Raw genomic sequence first — 19,532 nt, forward strand, 5'->3', positions numbered from 1 at the left:
AGTTGTACAAAAACGCTTTCTTTCGCCAAGACAGTGCGTTTCTCACTGTTACATGCATTTGAAGTGGGAACTCGACCGAAACAAAGTATAGGTTTTCATTATGTGAATAACTTGGAAATCTTAGCTCAAACAGCTGCAAAACCTGTTTGCCCAGCACGGAGACCTTGAGTTCTATAAGATAAAGCCATAAACATGTGTATCCGAGTCTTCTATCAAAAGTTACAGCTATTTATATGAAGTTGTACAAAAACGCTTTCTTTCGCCAAGACAGTGCGTTTCTCACTGTTACATGCATTTGAATGGGGAACTCGACCGAAACAAAGTATAGGTTTTCATTATGTGAATAACTTGGAAATCTTAGCTCAAACAGCTGCAAAACCTGTTTGCCCAGCACGGAGACCTTGAGTTCTATAAGATAAAGCCATAAACATGTGTATCCGAGTCTTCTATCAAAAGTTACAGCTATTTATATGAAGTTGTACAAAAACGCTTTCTTTCGCCAAGACAGTGCGTTTCTCACTGTTACATGCATTTGAATGGGGAACTCCACCGAAACAAAGTATAGGTTTTCATTATGTGAATAACTTGGAAATCTTAGCTCAAACAGCTGCAAAACCTATTTGCCCAGCACGGAGACCTTGAGTTCTATAAGATAAAGCCATAAACATGTGTATCCGAGTCTTCTATCAAAAGTTACAGCTATTTATATGAAGTTGTACAAAAACGCTTTCTTTCGCCAAGACAGTGCGTTTCTCACTGTTACATGCATTTGAATGGGGAACTCGACCGAAACAAAGTATAAGTTTTCATTATGTGAATAACTTGGAAATCTTAGCTCAAACAGCTGCAAAACCTGTTTGCCCAGCACGGAGACCTTGAGTTCTATAAGATAAAGCCATAAACATGTGTATCCGAGTCTTCTATCAAAAGTTACAGCTATTTATATGAAGTTGTACAAAAACGCTTTCTTTCGCCAAGACAGTGCGTTTCTCACTGTTACATGCATTTGAAGTGGGAACTCGACCGAAACAAAGTATAGGTTTTCATTATGTGAATAACTTGGAAATCTTAGCTCAAACAGCTGCAAAACCTGTTTGCCCAGCACGGAGACCTTGAGTTCTATAAGATAAAGCCATAAACATGTGTATCCGAGTCTTCTATCAAAAGTTACAGCTATTTATATGAAGTTGTACAAAAATGCTTTCTTTCGCCAAGACAGTGCGTTTCTCACTGTTACATGCATTTGAATGGGGAACTCGACCGAAACAAAGTATAAGTTTTCATTATGTGAATAACTTGGAAATCTTAGCTCAAACAGCTGCAAAACCTGTTTTCCCAGCACGGAGAGCTTGAGTTCTATAATATAAGGCCATAAACATGTTTGTCTGAGTCTTCTATCAAAAGTTACAGCTATTTCTATGAAGTTGTACAAAAACGCTTTCTTTCGCCAAGACAGTGCGTTTCTCACTGTTACATGCATTTGAATGGGGAACTCGACCGAAACAAAGTATAGGTTTTCATTATGTGAATAACTTGGAAATCTTAGCTCAAACAGCTGCAAAACCTATTTGCCCAGCACGGAGACCTTGAGTTCTATAAGATAAAGCCATAAACATGTGTATCCGAGTCTTCTATCAAAAGTTACAGCTATTTATATGAAGTTGTACAAAAACGCTTTCTTTCGCCAAGACAGTGCGTTTCTCACTGTTACATGCATTTGAAGTGGGAACTCGACCGAAACAAAGTATAGGTTTTCATTATGTGAATAACTTGGAAATCTTAGCTCAAACAGCTGCAAAACCTGTTTGCCCAGCACGGAGACCTTGAGTTCTATAAGATAAAGCCATAAACATGTGTATCCGAGTCTTCTATCAAAAGTTACAGCTATTTATATGAAGTTGTACAAAAACGCTTTCTTTCGCCAAGACAGTGCGTTTCTCACTGTTACATGCATTTGAAGTGGGAACTCGACCGAAACAAAGTATAAGTTTTCATTATGTGAATAACTTGGAAATCTTAGCTCAAACAGCTGCAAAACCTGTTTGCCCAGCACGGAGACCTTGAGTTCTATAAGATAAAGCCATAAACATGTGTATCCGAGTCTTCTATCAAAAGTTACAGCTATTTATATGAAGTTGTACAAAAATGCTTTCTTTCGCCAAGACAGTGCGTTTCTCACTGTTACATGCATTTGAATGGGGAACTCGACCGAAACAAAGTATAAGTTTTCATTATGTGAATAACTTGGAAATCTTAGCTCAAACAGCTGCAAAACCTGTTTTCCCAGCACGGAGAGCTTGAGTTCTATAATATAAGGCCATAAACATGTTTGTCTGAGTCTTCTATCAAAAGTTACAGCTATTTCTATGAAGTTGTACAAAAACGCTTTCTTTCGCCAAGACAGTGCGTTTCTCACTGTTACATGCATTTGAATGGGGAACTCGACCGAAACAAAGTATAGGTTTTCATTATGTGAATAACTTGGAAATCTTAGCTCAAACAGCTGCAAAACCTATTTGCCCAGCACGGAGACCTTGAGTTCTATAAGATAAAGCCATAAACATGTGTATCCGAGTCTTCTATCAAAAGTTACAGCTATTTATATGAAGTTGTACAAAAACGCTTTCTTTCGCCAAGACAGTGCGTTTCTCACTGTTACATGCATTTGAATGGGGAACTCGACCGAAACAAAGTATAGGTTTTCATTATGTGAATAACTTGGAAATCTTAGCTCAAACAGCTGCAAAACCTGTTTGCCCAGCACGGAGACCTTGAGTTCTATAAGATAAAGCCATAAACATGTGTATCCGAGTCTTCTATCAAAAGTTACAGCTATTTATATGAAGTTGTACAAAAACGCTTTCTTTCGCCAAGACAGTGCGTTTCTCACTGTTACATGCATTTGAATGGGGAACTCGACCGAAACAAAGTATAAGTTTTCATTATGTGAATAACTTGGAAATCTTAGCTCAAACAGCTGCAAAACCTATTTGCCCAGCACGGAGACCTTGAGTTCTATAAGATAAAGCCATAAACATGTGTATCCGAGTCTTCTATCAAAAGTTACAGCTATTTATATGAAGTTGTACAAAAACGCTTTCTTTCGCCAAGACAGTGCGTTTCTCACTGTTACATGCATTTGAATGGGGAACTCGACCGAAACAAAGTATAAGTTTTCATTATGTGAATAACTTGGAAATCTTAGCTCAAACAGCTGCAAAACCTGTTTTCCCAGCACGGAGAGCTTGAGTTCTATAATATAAGGCCATAAACATGTTTGTCTGAGTCTTCTATCAAAAGTTACAGCTATTTCTATGAAGTTGTACAAAAACGCTTTCTTTCGCCAAGACAGTGCGTTTCTCACTGTTACATGCATTTGAAGTGGGAACTCGACCGAAACAAAGTATAGGTTTTCATTATGTGAATAACTTGGAAATCTTAGCTCAAACAGCTGCAAAACCTGTTTGCCCAGCACGGAGACCTTGAGTTCTATAAGATAAAGCCATAAACATGTGTATCCGAGTCTTCTATCAAAAGTTACAGCTATTTATATGAAGTTGTACAAAAACGCTTTCTTTCGCCAAGACAGTGCGTTTCTCACTGTTACATGCATTTGAATGGGGAACTCGACCGAAACAAAGTATAAGTTTTCATTATGTGAATAACTTGGAAATCTTAGCTCAAACAGCTGCAAAACCTGTTTGCCCAGCACGGAGACCTTGAGTTCTATAAGATAAAGCCATAAACATGTGTATCCGAGTCTTCTATCAAAAGTTACAGCTATTTATATGAAGTTGTACAAAAACGCTTTCTTTCGCCAAGACAGTGGGTTTCTCACTGTTACATGCATTTGAAGTGGGAACTCGACCGAAACAAAGTATAGGTTTTCATTATGTGAATAACTTGGAAATCTTAGCTCAAACAGCTGCAAAACCTGTTTTCCCAGCACGGGAACCTTGAGTTCTATAAGATAAAGCCATAAACATGTGTATCCGAGTCTTCTATCAAAAGTTACAGCTATTCATATGAAGTTGTACAAAAACGCTTTCTTTCGCCAAGACAGTGCGTTTCTCACTGTTACATGCATTTGAATGGGGAACTCGACCGAAACAAAGTATAAGTTTTCATTATGTGAATAACTTGGAAATCTTAGCTCAAACAGCTGCAAAACCTGTTTTCCCAGCACGGGAACCTTGAGTTCTATAAGATAAAGCCATAAACATGTGTATCCGAGTCTTCTATCAAAAGTTACAGCTATTTATATGAAGTTGTACAAAAACGCTTTCTTTCGCCAAGACAGTGCGTTTCTCACTGTTACATGCATTTGAATGGGGAACTCGACCGAAACAAAGTATAAGTTTTCATTATGTGAATAACTTGGAAATCTTAGCTCAAACAGCTGCAAAACCTGTTTGCCCAGCACGGAGACCTTGAGTTCTATAAGATAAAGCCATAAACATGTGTATCCGAGTCTTCTATCAAAAGTTACAGCTATTTATATGAAGTTGTACAAAAACGCTTTCTTTCGCCAAGACAGTGCGTTTCTCACTGTTACATGCATTTGAATGGGGAACTCGACCGAAACAAAGTATAAGTTTTCATTATGTGAATAACTTGGAAATCTTGGCTCAAACAGCTGCAAAACCTGTTTTCCCAGCACGGAGACCTTGAGTTCTATAAGATAAAGCCATAAACATGTGTATCCGAGTCTTCTATCAAAAGTTACAGCTATTCATATGAAGTTGTACAAAAACGCTTTCTTTCGCCAAGACAGTGCGTTTCTCACTGTTACATGCATTTGAATGGGGAACTCGACCGAAACAAAGTATAAGTTTTCATTATGTGAATAACTTGGAAATCTTAGCTCAAACAGCTGCAAAACCTGTTTTCCCAGCACGGGAACCTTGAGTTCTATAAGATAAAGCCATAAACATGTGTATCCGAGTCTTCTATCAAAAGTTACAGCTATTTATATGAAGTTGTACAAAAACGCTTTCTTTCGCCAAGACAGTGCGTTTCTCACTGTTACATGCATTTGAATGGGGAACTCGACCGAAACAAAGTATAAGTTTTCATTATGTGAATAACTTGGAAATCTTAGCTCAAACAGCTGCAAAACCTGTTTGCCCAGCACGGAGACCTTGAGTTCTATAAGATAAAGCCATAAACATGTGTATCCGAGTCTTCTATCAAAAGTTACAGCTATTTATATGAAGTTGTACAAAAACGCTTTCTTTCGCCAAGACAGTGCGTTTCTCACTGTTACATGCATTTGAATGGGGAACTCGACCGAAACAAAGTATAAGTTTTCATTATGTGAATAACTTGGAAATCTTAGCTCAAACAGCTGCAAAACCTGTTTTCCCAGCACGGAGAGCTTGAGTTCTATAATATAAGGCCATAAACATGTTTGTCTGAGTCTTCTATCAAAAGTTACAGCTATTTCTATGAAGTTGTACAAAAACGCTTTCTTTCCCCAAGACAGTGCGTTTCTCACTGTTACATGCATTTGAATGGGGAACTCCACCGAAACAAAGTATAGGTTTTCATTATGTGAATAACTTGGAAATCTTAGCTCAAACAGCTGCAAAACCTATTTGCCCAGCACGGAGACCTTGAGTTCTATAAGATAAAGCCATAAACATGTGTATCCGAGTCTTCTATCAAAAGTTACAGCTATTTATATGAAGTTGTACAAAAACGCTTTCTTTCGCCAAGACAGTGCGTTTCTCACTGTTACATGCATTTGAATGGGGAACTCCACCGAAACAAAGTATAGGTTTTCATTATGTGAATAACTTGGAAATCTTAGCTCAAACAGCTGCAAAACCTATTTGCCCAGCACGGAGACCTTGAGTTCTATAAGATAAAGCCATAAACATGTTTATCCGAGTCTTCTATCAAAAGTTACAGCTATTTATATGAAGTTGTACAAAAACGCTTTCTTTCGCCAAGACAGTGCGTTTCTCACTGTTACATGCATTTGAATGGGGAACTCCACCGAAACAAAGTATAGGTTTTCATTATGTGAATAACTTGGAAATCTTAGCTCAAACAGCTGCAAAACCTATTTGCCCAGCACGGAGACCTTGAGTTCTATAAGATAAAGCCATAAACATGTGTATCCGAGTCTTCTATCAAAAGTTACAGCTATTTATATGAAGTTGTACAAAAACGCTTTCTTTCGCCAAGACAGTGCGTTTCTCACTGTTACATGCATTTGAATGGGGAACTCGACCGAAACAAAGTATAAGTTTTCATTATGTGAATAACTTGGAAATCTTAGCTCAAACAGCTGCAAAACCTGTTTGCCCAGCACGGAGACCTTGAGTTCTATAAGATAAAGCCATAAACATGTGTATCCGAGTCTTCTATCAAAAGTTACAGCTATTTATATGAAGTTGTACAAAAACGCTTTCTTTCGCCAAGACAGTGCGTTTCTCACTGTTACATGCATTTGAATGGGGAACTCCACCGAAACAAAGTATAAGTTTTCATTATGTGAATAACTTGGAAATCTTAGCTCAAACAGCTGCAAAACCTGTTTGCCCAGCACGGAGACCTTGAGTTCTATAAGATAAAGCCATAAACATGTGTATCCGAGTCTTCTATCAAAAGTTACAGCTATTTATATGAAGTTGTACAAAAACGCTTTCTTTCGCCAAGACAGTGCGTTTCTCACTGTTACATGCATTTGAATGGGGAACTCGACCGAAACAAAGTATAGGTTTTCATTATGTGAATAACTTGGAAATCTTAGCTCAAACAGCTGCAAAACCTGTTTGCCCAGCACGGAGACCTTGAGTTCTATAAGATAAAGCCATAAACATGTGTATCCGAGTCTTCTATCAAAAGTTACAGCTATTTCTATGAAGTTGTACAAAAACGCTTTCTTTCGCCAAGACAGTGCGTTTCTCACTGTTACATGCATTTGAATGGGGAACTCGACCGAAACAAAGTATAAGTTTTCATTATGTGAATAACTTGGAAATCTTAGCTCAAACAGCTGCAAAACCTGTTTTCCCAGCACAGAGACCTTGAGTTCTATAATATAAGGCCATAAACATGTTTGTCTGAGTCTTCTATCAAAAGTTACAGCTATTTATATGAAGTTGTACAAAAACGCTTTCTTTCGCCAAGACAGTGCGTTTCTCACTGTTACATGCATTTGAATGGGGAACTCGACCGAAACAAAGTATAAGTTTTCATTATGTGAATAACTTGGAAATCTTAGCTCAAACAGCTGCAAAACCTGTTTTCCCAGCACGGAGACCTTGAGTTCTATAATATAAGGCCATAAACATGTTTGTCTGAGTCTTCTATCAAAAGTTACAGCTATTTATATGAAGTTGTACAAAATAGCTTTCTTTCGCCAAGACAGTGCGTTTCTCACTGTTACATGCATTTGAATGGGGAACTCGACCGAAACAAAGTATAGGTTTTCATTATGTGAATAACTTGGAAATCTTAGCTCAAACAGCTGCAAAACCTGTTTGCCCAGCACGGAGACCTTGAGTTCTATAATATAAGGCCATAAACATGTGTATCCGAGTCTTCTATCAAAAGTTACAGCTATTTATATGAAGTTGTACAAAAACGCTTTCTTTCGCCAAGACAGTGCGTTTCTCACTGTTACATGCATTTGAATGGGGAACTCGACCGAAACAAAGTATAGGTTTTCATTATGTGAATAACTTGGAAATCTTAGCTCAAACAGCTGCAAAACCTATTTGCCCAGCACGGAGACCTTGAGTTCTATAAGATAAAGCCATAAACATGTGTATCCGAGTCTTCTATCAAAAGTTACAGCTATTTATATGAAGTTGTACAAAAACGCTTTCTTTCGCCAAGACAGTGCGTTTCTCACTGTTACATGCATTTGAATGGGGAACTCGACCGAAACAAAGTATAAGTTTTCATTATGTGAATAACTTGGAAATCTTAGCTCAAACAGCTGCAAAACCTGTTTGCCCAGCACGGAGACCTTGAGTTCTATAAGATAAAGCCATAAACATGTGTATCCGAGTCTTCTATCAAAAGTTACAGCTATTTATATGAAGTTGTACAAAAACGCTTTCTTTCGCCAAGACAGTGCGTTTCTCACTGTTACATGCATTTGAATGGGGAACTCGACCGAAACAAAGTATAAGTTTTCATTATGTGAATAACTTGGAAATCTTAGCTCAAACAGCTGCAAAACCTGTTTTCCCAGCACAGAGACCTTGAGTTCTATAATATAAGGCCATAAACATGTTTGTCTGAGTCTTCTATCAAAAGTTACAGCTATTTATATGAAGTTGTACAAAAACGCTTTCTTTCGCCAAGACAGTGCGTTTCTCACTGTTACATGCATTTGAATGGGGAACTCGACCGAAACAAAGTATAAGTTTTCATTATGTGAATAACTTGGAAATCTTAGCTCAAACAGCTGCAAAACCTGTTTTCCCAGCACGGAGACCTTGAGTTCTATAAGATAAAGCCATAAACATGTTTGTCTGAGTCTTCTATCAAAAGTTACAGCTATTTATATGAAGTTGTACAAAATAGCTTTCTTTCGCCAAGACAGTGCGTTTCTCACTGTTACATGCATTTGAATGGGGAACTCGACCGAAACAAAGTATAAGTTTTCATTATGTGAATAACTTGGAAATCTTAGCTCAAACAGCTGCAAAACCTGTTTGCCCAGCACGGGAACCTTGAGTTCTATAAGATAAAGCCATAAACATGTGTATCCGAGTCTTCTATCAAAAGTTACAGCTATTTATATGAAGTTGTACAAAAACGCTTTCTTTCGCCAAGACAGTGCGTTTCTCACTGTTACATGCATTTGAATGGGGAACTCGACCGAAACAAAGTATAGGTTTTCATTATGTGAATAACTTGGTAATCTTAGCTCAAACAGCTGCAAAACCTGTTTGCCCAGCACGGAGACCTTGAGTTCTATAAGATAAAGCCATAAACATGTGTATCCGAGTCTTCTATCAAAAGTTACAGCTATTTATATGAAGTTGTACAAAAACGCTTTCTTTCGCCAAGACAGTGCGTTTCTCACTGTTACATGCATTTGAATGGGGAACTCGACCGAAGCAAAGTATAAGTTTTCATTATGTGAATAACTTGGAAATCTTAGCTCAAACAGCTGCAAAACCTGTTTGACCAGCACGGAGACCTTGAGTTCTATAATATAAGGCCATAAACATGTTTGTCTGAGTCTTCTATCAAAAGTTACAGCTATTTCTATGAAGTTGTACAAAATAGCTTTCTTTCGCCAAGACAGTGCGTTTCTCACTGTTACATGCATTTGAATGGGGAACTCCACCGAAACAAAGTATAGGTTTTCATTATGTGAATAACTTGGAAATCTTAGCTCAAACAGCTGCAAAACCTGTTTGCCCAGCACGGAGACCTTGAGTTCTATAAGATAAAGCCATAAACATGTGTATCCGAGTCTTCTATCAAAAGTTACAGCTATTTATATGAAGTTGTACAAAAACGCTTTCTTTCGCCAAGACAGTGCGTTTCTCACTGTTACATGCATTTGAATGGGGAACTCGACCGAAACAAAGTATAAGTTTTCATTATGTTAATAACTTGGAAATCTTAGCTCAAACAGCTGCAAAACCTGTTTTCCCAGCACGGAGACCTTGAGTTCTATAATATAAGGCCATAAACATGTTTGTCTGAGTCTTCTATCAAAAGTTACAGCTATTTCTATGAAGTTGTACAAAAACGTTTTCTTTCGCCACGACAGTGCGTTTCTCACTGTTACATGCATTTTGAATGGGGAACTCCACCGAAACAAAGTATAGGTTTTCATTATGTGAATAACTTGGAAATCTTAGCTCAAACAGCTGCAAAACCTGTTTGCCCAGCACGGAGACCTTGAGTTCTATAAGATAAAGCCATAAACATGTGTATCCGAGTCTTCTATCAAAAGTTACAGCTATTTATATGAAGTTGTACAAAAACGCTTTCTTTCGCCAAGACAGTGCGTTTCTCACTGTTACATGCATTTGAATGGGGAACTCGACCGAAACAAAGTATAAGTTTTCATTATGTTAATAACTTGGAAATCTTAGCTCAAACAGCTGCAAAACCTGTTTTCCCAGCACGGAGACCTTGAGTTCTATAATATAAGGCCATAAACATGTTTGTCTGAGTCTTCTATCAAAAGTTACAGCTATTTCTATGAAGTTGTACAAAAACGTCTTCTTTCGCCACGACAGTGCGTTTCTCACTGTTACATGCATTTTGAATGGGGAACTCGACCGAAACAAAGTATAGGTTTTCATTATGTGAATAACTTGGAAATCTTAGCTCAAACAGCTGCAAAACCTGTTTGCCCAGCACGGAGACCTTGAGTTCTATAAGATAAAGCCATAAACATGTGTATCCGAGTCTTCTATCAAAAGTTACAGCTATTTCTATGAAGTTGTACAAAAACGCTTTCTTTCGCCAAGACAGTGCGTTTCTCACTGTTACATGCATTTGAATGGGGAACTCGACCGAAACAAAGTATAAGTTTTCATTATGTGAATAACTTGGAAATCTTAGCTCAAACAGCTGCAAAACCTGTTTGCCCAGCACGGAGACCTTGAGTTCTATAAGATAAAGCCATAAACATGTGTATCCGAGTCTTCTATCAAAAGTTACAGCTATTTCTATGAAGTTGTACAAAAACGCTTTCTTTCGCCAAGACAGTGCGTTTCTCACTGTTACATGCATTTGAATGGGGAACTCGACCGAAACAAAGTATAGGTTTTCATTATGTGAATAACTTGGAAATCTTAGCTCAAACAGCTGCAAAACCTGTTTTCCCAGCACGGAGACCTTGAGTTCTATAAGATAAAGCCATAAACATGTTTGTTTGAGTCTTCTATCAAAAGTTACAGCTATTTCTATGAAGTTGTACAAAAACGCTTTCTTTCGCCAAGACAGTGCGTTTCTCACTGTTACATGCATTTTGAATGGGGAACTCGACCGAAACAAAGTATAGGTTTTCATTATGTGAATAACTTGGAAATCTTAGCTCAAACAGCTGCAAAACCTGTTTGCCCAGCACGGAGACCTTGAGTTCTATAAGATAAAGCCATAAACATGTGTATCCGAGTCTTCTATCAAAAGTTACAGCTATTTATATGAAGTTGTACAAAAACGCTTTCTTTCGCCAAGACAGTGCGTTTCTCACTGTTACATGCATTTGAATGGGGAACTCGACCGAAACAAAGTATAAGTTTTCATTATGTGAATAACTTGGAAATATTAGCTCAAACAGCTGCAAAACCTGTTTTCCCAGCACGGAGACCTTGAGTTCTATAAGATAAAGCCATAAACATGTGTATCCGAGTCTTCTATCAAAAGTTACAGCTATTTCTATGAAGTTGTACAAAAACGCTTTCTTTCGCCAAGACAGTGCGTTTCTCACTGTTACATGCATTTGAATGGGGAACTCGACCGAAACAAAGTATAAGTTTTCATTATGTGAATAACTTGGAAATCTTAGCTCAAACAGCTGCAAAACCTGTTTTCCCAGCACGGAGACCTTGAGTTCTATAAGATAAAGCCATAAACATGTTTGTTTGAGTCTTCTATCAAAAGTTACAGCTATTTCTATGAAGTTGTACAAAAACGCTTTCTTTCGCCAAGACAGTGCGTTTCTCACTGTTACATGCATTTTGAATGGGGAACTCGACCGAAACAAAGTATAGGTTTTCATTATGTGAATAACTTGGAAATCTTAGCTCAAACAGCTGCAAAACCTGTTTTCCCAGCACGGAGACCTTGAGTTCTATAAGATAAAGCCATAAACATGTTTGTTTTGAGTCTTCTATCTAAAGTTACAGCTATTTCTATGAAGTTGTACAAAAACGCTTTCTTTCGCCAAGACAGTGCGTTTCTCACTGTTACATGCATTTGAATGGGGAACTCGACCGAAACAAAGTATAGGTTTTCATTATGTGAATAACTTGGAAATCTTAGCTCAAACAGCTGCAAAACCTGTTTGCCCAGCACGGAGACCTTGAGTTCTATAAGATAAAGCCATAAACATGTGTATCCGAGTCTTCTATCAAAAGTTACAGCTATTCATATGAAGTTGTACAAAAACGCTTTCTTTCGCCAAGACAGTGCGTTTCTCACTGTTACATGCATTTGAATGGGGAACTCGACCGAAACAAAGTATAAGTTTTCATTATGTGAATAACTTGGAAATCTTAGCTCAAACAGCTGCAAAACCTGTTTTCCCAGCACGGAGACCTTGAGTTCTATAATATGAGGCCATAAACATGTTTGTCTGAGTCTTCTATCAAAAGTTACAGCTATTTATATGAAGTTGTACAAAATAGCTTTCTTTCGCCAAGACAGTGCGTTTCTCACTGTTACATGCATTTGAATGGGGAACTCGACCGAAACAAAGTATAGGTTTTCATTATTTGAATAACTTGGAAATCTTAGCTCAAACAGCTGCAAAACCTATTTGCCCAGCACGGAGACCTTGAGTTCTATAAGATAAAGCCATAAACATGTGTATCCGAGTCTTCTATCAAAAGTTACAGCTATTTATATGAAGTTGTACAAAAACGCTTTCTTTCGCCAAGACAGTGCGTTTCTCACTGTTACATGCATTTGAATGGGGAACTCGACCGAAACAAAGTATAAGTTTTCATTATGTGAATAACTTGGAAATCTTAGCTCAAACAGCTGCAAAACCTGTTTTCCCAGCACGGAGAGCTTGAGTTCTATAAGATAAAGCCATAAACATGTTTGTCTGAGTCTTCTATCAAAAGTTACAGCTATTTATATGAAGTTGTACAAAATAGCTTTCTTTCGCCAAGACAGTGCGTTTCTCACTGTTACATGCATTTGAATGGGGAACTCGACCGAAACAAAGTATAAGTTTTCATTATGTGAATAACTTGGAAATCTTAGCTCAAACAGCTGCAAAACCTGTTTGCCCAGCACGGGAACCTTGAGTTCTATAAGATAAAGCCATAAACATGTGTATCCGAGTCTTCTATCAAAAGTTACAGCTATTTATATGAAGTTGTACAAAAACGCTTTCTTTCGCCAAGACAGTGCGTTTCTCACTGTTACATGCATTTGAATGGGGAACTCGACCGAAGCAAAGTATAAGTTTTCATTATGTGAATAACTTGGAAATCTTAGCTCAAACAGCTGCAAAACCTGTTTGACCAGCACGGAGACCTTGAGTTCTATAATATAAGGCCATAAACATGTTTGTCTGAGTCTTCTATCAAAAGTTACAGCTATTTCTATGAAGTTGTACAAAAACGCTTTCTTTCGCCAAGACAGTGCGTTTCTCACTGTTACATGCATTTTGAATGGGGAACTCGACCGAAACAAAGTATAGGTTTTCATTATGTGAATAACTTGGAAATCTTAGCTCAAACAGCTGCAAAACCTGTTTTCCCAGCACGGAGACCTTGAGTTCTATAAGATAAAGCCATAAACATGTTTGTTTGAGTCTTCTATCAAAAGTTACAGCTATTTATATGAAGTTGTACAAAAACGCTTTCTTTCGCCAAGACAGTGCGTTTCTCACTGTTACATGCATTTGAATGGGGAACTCGACCGAAACAAAGTATAAGTTTTCATTATGTGAATAACTTGGAAATCTTAGCTCAAACAGCTGCAAAACCTGTTTGCCCAGCACGGAGACCTTGAGTTCTATAAGATAAAGCCATAAACATGTTTGTTTGAGTCTTCTATCAAAAGTTACAGCTATTTCTATGAAGTTGTACAAAAACGCTTTCTTTCGCCAAGACAGTGCGTTTCTCACTGTTACATGCATTTGAATGGGGAACTCGACCGAAACAAAGTATAGGTTTTCATTATGTGAATAACTTGGAAATCTTAGCTCAAACAGCTGCAAAACCTGTTTGCCCAGCACGGAGACCTTGAGTTCTATAAGATAAAGCCATAAACATGTTTGTTTGAGTCTTCTATCAAAAGTTACAGCTATTTATATGAAGTTGTACAAAAACGCTTTCTTTCGCCAAGACAGTGCGTTTCTCACTGTTACATGCATTTGAATGGGGAACTCGACCGAAACAAAGTATAGGTTTTCATTATGTGAATAACTTGGAAATCTTAGCTCAAACAGCTGCAAAACCTGTTTGCCCAGCACGGAGACCTTGAGTTCTATAAGATAAAGCCATAAACATGTTGGTTTGAGTCTTCTATCAAAAGTTACAGCTATTTCTATGAAGTTGTACAAAAACGCTTTCTTTCGCCAAGACAGTGCGTTTCTCACTGTTACATGCATTTTGAATGGGGAACTCGACCGAAACAAAGTATAGGTTTTCATTATGTGAATAACTTGGAAATCTTAGCTCAAACAGCTGCAAAACCTGTTTGCCCAGCACGGAGACCTTGAGTTCTATAAGATAAAGCCATAAACATGTGTATCCGAGTCTTCTATCAAAAGTTACAGCTATTTCTATGAAGTTGTACAAAAACGCTTTCTTTCGCCAAGACAGTGCGTTTCTCACTGTTACATGCATTTGAATGGGGAACTCGACCGAAACAAAGTATAAGTTTTCATTATGTGAATAACTTGGAAATCTTAGCTCAAACAGCTGCAAAACCTGTTTGCCCAGCACGGAGACCTTGAGTTCTATAAGATAAAGCCATAAACATGTTTGTTTGAGTCTTCTATCAAAAGTTACAGCTATTTATATGAAGTTGTACAAAAACGCTTTCTTTCGCCAAGACAGTGCGTTTCTCACTGTTACATGCATTTGAATGGGGAACTCGACCGAAACAAAGTATAGGTTTTCATTATGTGAATAACTTGGAAATCTTAGCTCAAACAGCTGCAAAACCTGTTTGCCCAGCACGGAGACCTTGAGTTCTATAAGATAAAGCCATAAACATGTTTGTTTGAGTCTTCTATCAAAAGTTACAGCTATTTCTATGAAGTTGTACAAAAACGCTTTCTTTCGCCAAGACAGTGCGTTTCTCACTGTTACATGCATTTTCAATGGGGAACTCGACCGAAACAAAGTATAGGTTTTCATTATGTGAATAACTTGGAAATCTTAGCTCAAACAGCTGCAAAACCTGTTTGCCCAGCACGGAGACCTTGAGTTCTATAAGATAAAGCCATAAACATGTGTATCCGAGTCTTCTATCAAAAGTTACAGCTATTTCTATGAAGTTGTACAAAAACGCTTTCTTTCGCCAAGACAGTGCGTTTCTCACTGTTACATGCATTTTCAATGGGGAACTCGACCGAAACAAAGTATAGGTTTTCATTATGTGAATAACTTGGAAATCTTAGCTCAAACAGCTGCAAAACCTGTTTTCCCAGCACGGAGACCTTGAGTTCTATAAGATAAAGCCATAAACATGTTTGTTTGAGTCTTCTATCAAAAGTTACAGCTATTTCTATGAAGTTGTACAAAAACGCTTTCTTTCGCCAAGACAGTGCGTTTCTCACTGTTACATGCATTTGAATGGGGAACTCGACCGAAACAAAGTATAAGTTTTCATTATGTGAATAACTTGGAAATCTTAGCTCAAACAGCTGCAAAACCTGTTTTCCCAGCACGGAGACCTTGAGTTCTATAAGATAAAGCCATAAACATGTTTGTTTGAGTCTTCTATCAAAAGTTACAGCTATTTCTATGAAGTTGTACAAAAACGCTTTCTTTCGCCAAGACAGTGCGTTTCTCACTGTTACATGCATTTGAATGGGGAACTCGACCGAAACAAAGTATAAGTTTTCATTATGTGAATAACTTGGAAATCTTAGCTCAAACAGCTGCAAAACCTGTTTGCCCAGCACGGAGACCTTGAGTTCTATAAGATAAAGCCATAAACATGTTTGTTTGAGTCTTCTATCAAAAGTTACAGCTATTTATATGAAGTTGTACAAAAACGCTTTCTTTCGCCAAGACAGTGCGTTTCTCACTGTTACATGCATTTGAATGGGGAACTCGACCGAAACAAAGTATAGGTTTTCATTATGTGAATAACTTGGAAATCTTAGCTCAAACAGCTGCAAAACCTGTTTGCCCAGCACGGAGACCTTGAGTTCTATAAGATAAAGCCATAAACATGTTTGTTTGAGTCTTCTATCAAAAGTTACAGCTATTTCTATGAAGTTGTACAAAAACGCTTTCTTTCGCCAAGACAGTGCGTTTCTCACTGTTACATGCATTTTCAATGGGGAACTCGACCGAAACAAAGTATAGGTTTTCATTATGTGAATAACTTGGAAATCTTAGCTCAAACAGCTGCAAAACCTGTTTGCCCAGCACGGAGACCTTGAGTTCTATAAGATAAAGCCATAAACATGTGTATCCGAGTCTTCTATCAAAAGTTACAGCTATTTCTATGAAGTTGTACAAAAACGCTTTCTTTCGCCAAGACAGTGCGTTTCTCACTGTTACATGCATTTTCAATGGGGAACTCGACCGAAACAAAGTATAGGTTTTCATTATGTGAATAACTTGGAAATCTTAGCTCAAACAGCTGCAAAACCTGTTTTCCCAGCACGGAGACCTTGAGTTCTATAAGATAAAGCCATAAACATGTTTGTTTGAGTCTTCTATCAAAAGTTACAGCTATTTCTATGAAGTTGTACAAAAACGCTTTCTTTCGCCAAGACAGTGCGTTTCTCACTGTTACATGCATTTGAATGGGGAACTCGACCGAAACAAAGTATAAGTTTTCATTATGTGAATAACTTGGAAATCTTAGCTCAAACAGCTGCAAAACCTGTTTTCCCAGCACGGAGACCTTGAGTTCTATAAGATAAAGCCATAAACATGTTTGTTTGAGTCTTCTATCAAAAGTTACAGCTATTTCTATGAAGTTGTACAAAAACGCTTTCTTTCGCCAAGACAGTGCGTTTCTCACTGTTACATGCATTTGAATGGGGAACTCGACCGAAACAAAGTATAGGTTTTCATTATGTGAATAACTTGGAAATCTTAGCTCAAACAGCTGCAAAACCTGTTTTCCCAGCACGGAGACCTTGAGTTCTATAAGATAAAGCCATAAACATGTTTGTTTGAGTCTTCTATCAAAAGTTACAGCTATTTATATGAAGTTGTACAAAAACGCTTTCTTTCGCCAAGACAGTGCGTTTCTCACTGTTACATGCATTTGAATGGGGAACTCGACCGAAACAAAGTATAAGTTTTCATTATGTGAATAACTTGGAAATCTTAGCTCAAACAGCTGCAAAACCTGTTTGCCCAGCACGGAGACCTTGAGTTCTATAAGATAAAGCCATAAACATGTTTGTTTGAGTCTTCTATCAAAAGTTACAGCTATTTCTATGAAGTTGTACAAAAACGCTTTCTTTCGCCAAGACAGTGCGTTTCTCACTGTTACATGCATTTGAATGGGGAACTCGACCGAAACAAAGTATAGGTTTTCATTATGTGAATAACTTGGAAATCTTAGCTCAAACAGCTGCAAAACCTGTTTGCCCAGCACGGAGACCTTGAGTTCTATAAGATAAAGCCATAAACATGTTTGTTTGAGTCTTCTATCAAAAGTTACAGCTATTTATATGAAGTTGTACAAAAACGCTTTCTTTCGCCAAGACAGTGCGTTTCTCACTGTTACATGCATTTGAATGGGGAACTCGACCGAAACAAAGTATAGGTTTTCATTATGTGAATAACTTGGAAATCTTAGCTCAAACAGCTGCAAAACCTGTTTGCCCAGCACGGAGACCTTGAGTTCTATAAGATAAAGCCATAAACATGTTTGTTTGAGTCTTCTATCAAAAGTTACAGCTATTTCTATGAAGTTGTACAAAAACGCTTTCTTTCGCCAAGACAGTGCGTTTCTCACTGTTACATGCATTTTCAATGGGGAACTCGACCGAAACAAAGTATAGGTTTTCATTATGTGAATAACTTGGAAATCTTAGCTCAAACAGCTGCAAAACCTGTTTGCCCAGCACGGAGACCTTGAGTTCTATAAGATAAAGCCATAAACATGTGTATCCGAGTCTTCTATCAAAAGTTACAGCTATTTCTATGAAGTTGTACAAAAACGCTTTCTTTCGCCAAGACAGTGCGTTTCTCACTGTTACATGCATTTGAATGGGGAACTCGACCGAAACAAAGTATAAGTTTTCATTATGTGAATAACTTGGAAATCTTAGCTCAAACAGCTGCAAAACCTGTTTTCCCAGCACGGAGACCTTGAGTTCTATAAGATAAAGCCATAAACATGTTTGTTTGAGTCTTCTATCAACAGTTACAGCTATTTATATGAAGTTGTACAAAAACGCTTTCTTTCGCCAAGACAGTGCGTTTCTCACTGTTACATGCATTTGAATGGGGAACTCCACCGAAACAAAGTATAGGTTTTCATTATGTGAATAACTTGGAAATCTTAGCTCAAACAGCTGCAAAACCTGTTTTCCCAGCACGGAGACCTTGAGTTCTATAAGATAAAGCCATAAACATGTTTGTTTGAGTCTTCTATCAAAAGTTACAGCTATTTAATGAAGTTGTACAAAAACGCTTTCTTTCGCCAAGACAGTGCGTTTCTCACTGTTACATGCATTTGAATGGGGAACTCGACCGAAACAAAGTATAGGTTTTCATTATGTGAATAACTTGGAAATCTTAGCTCAAACAGCTGCAAAACCTGTTTGCCCAGCACGGAGACCTTGAGTTCTATAAGATAAAGCCATAAACATGTGTATCCGAGTCTTCTATCAAAAGTTACAGCTATTTCTATGAAGTTGTACAAAAACGCTTTCTTTCGCCAAGACAGTGCGTTTCTCACTGTTACATGCATTTGAATGGGGAACTCGACCGAAACAAAGTATAAGTTTTCATTATGTGAATAACTTGGAAATCTTAGCTCAAACAGCTGCAAAACCTGTTTGCCCAGCACGGAGACCTTGAGTTCTATAAGATAAAGCCATAAACATGTTTGTTTGAGTCTTCTATCAAAAGTTACAGCTATTTCTATGAAGTTGTACAAAAACGCTTTCTTTCGCCAAGACAGTGCGTTTCTCACTGTTACATGCATTTGAATGGGGAACTCGACCGAAACAAAGTATAGGTTTTCATTATGTGAATAACTTGGAAATCTTAGCTCAAACAGCTGCAAAACCTGTTTGCCCAGCACGGAGACCTTGAGTTCTATAAGATAAAGCCATAAACATGTTTGTTTGAGTCTTCTATCAAAAGTTACAGCTATTTCTATGAAGTTGTACAAAAACGCTTTCTTTCGCCAAGACAGTGCGTTTCTCACTGTTACATGCATTTTCAATGGGGAACTCGACCGAAACAAAGTATAGGTTTTCATTATGTGAATAACTTGGAAATCTTAGCTCAAACAGCTGCAAAACCTGTTTGCCCAGCACGGAGACCTTGAGTTCTATAAGATAAAGCCATAAACATGTGTATCCGAGTCTTCTATCAAAAGTTACAGCTATTTCTATGAAGTTGTACAAAAACGCTTTCTTTCGCCAAGACAGTGCGTTTCTCACTGTTACATGCATTTGAATGGGGAACTCGACCGAAACAAAG

The sequence above is a fragment of the Diplotaxodon limnothrissa genome, linkage group LG13, assembly GCF_057381915.1.
Source record: "Diplotaxodon limnothrissa isolate DT_005_m linkage group LG13, D_limnothrissa_male_GT1.1, whole genome shotgun sequence".
NCBI classification, from domain to species: Eukaryota; Metazoa; Chordata; class Actinopteri; order Cichliformes; family Cichlidae; genus Diplotaxodon; species Diplotaxodon limnothrissa.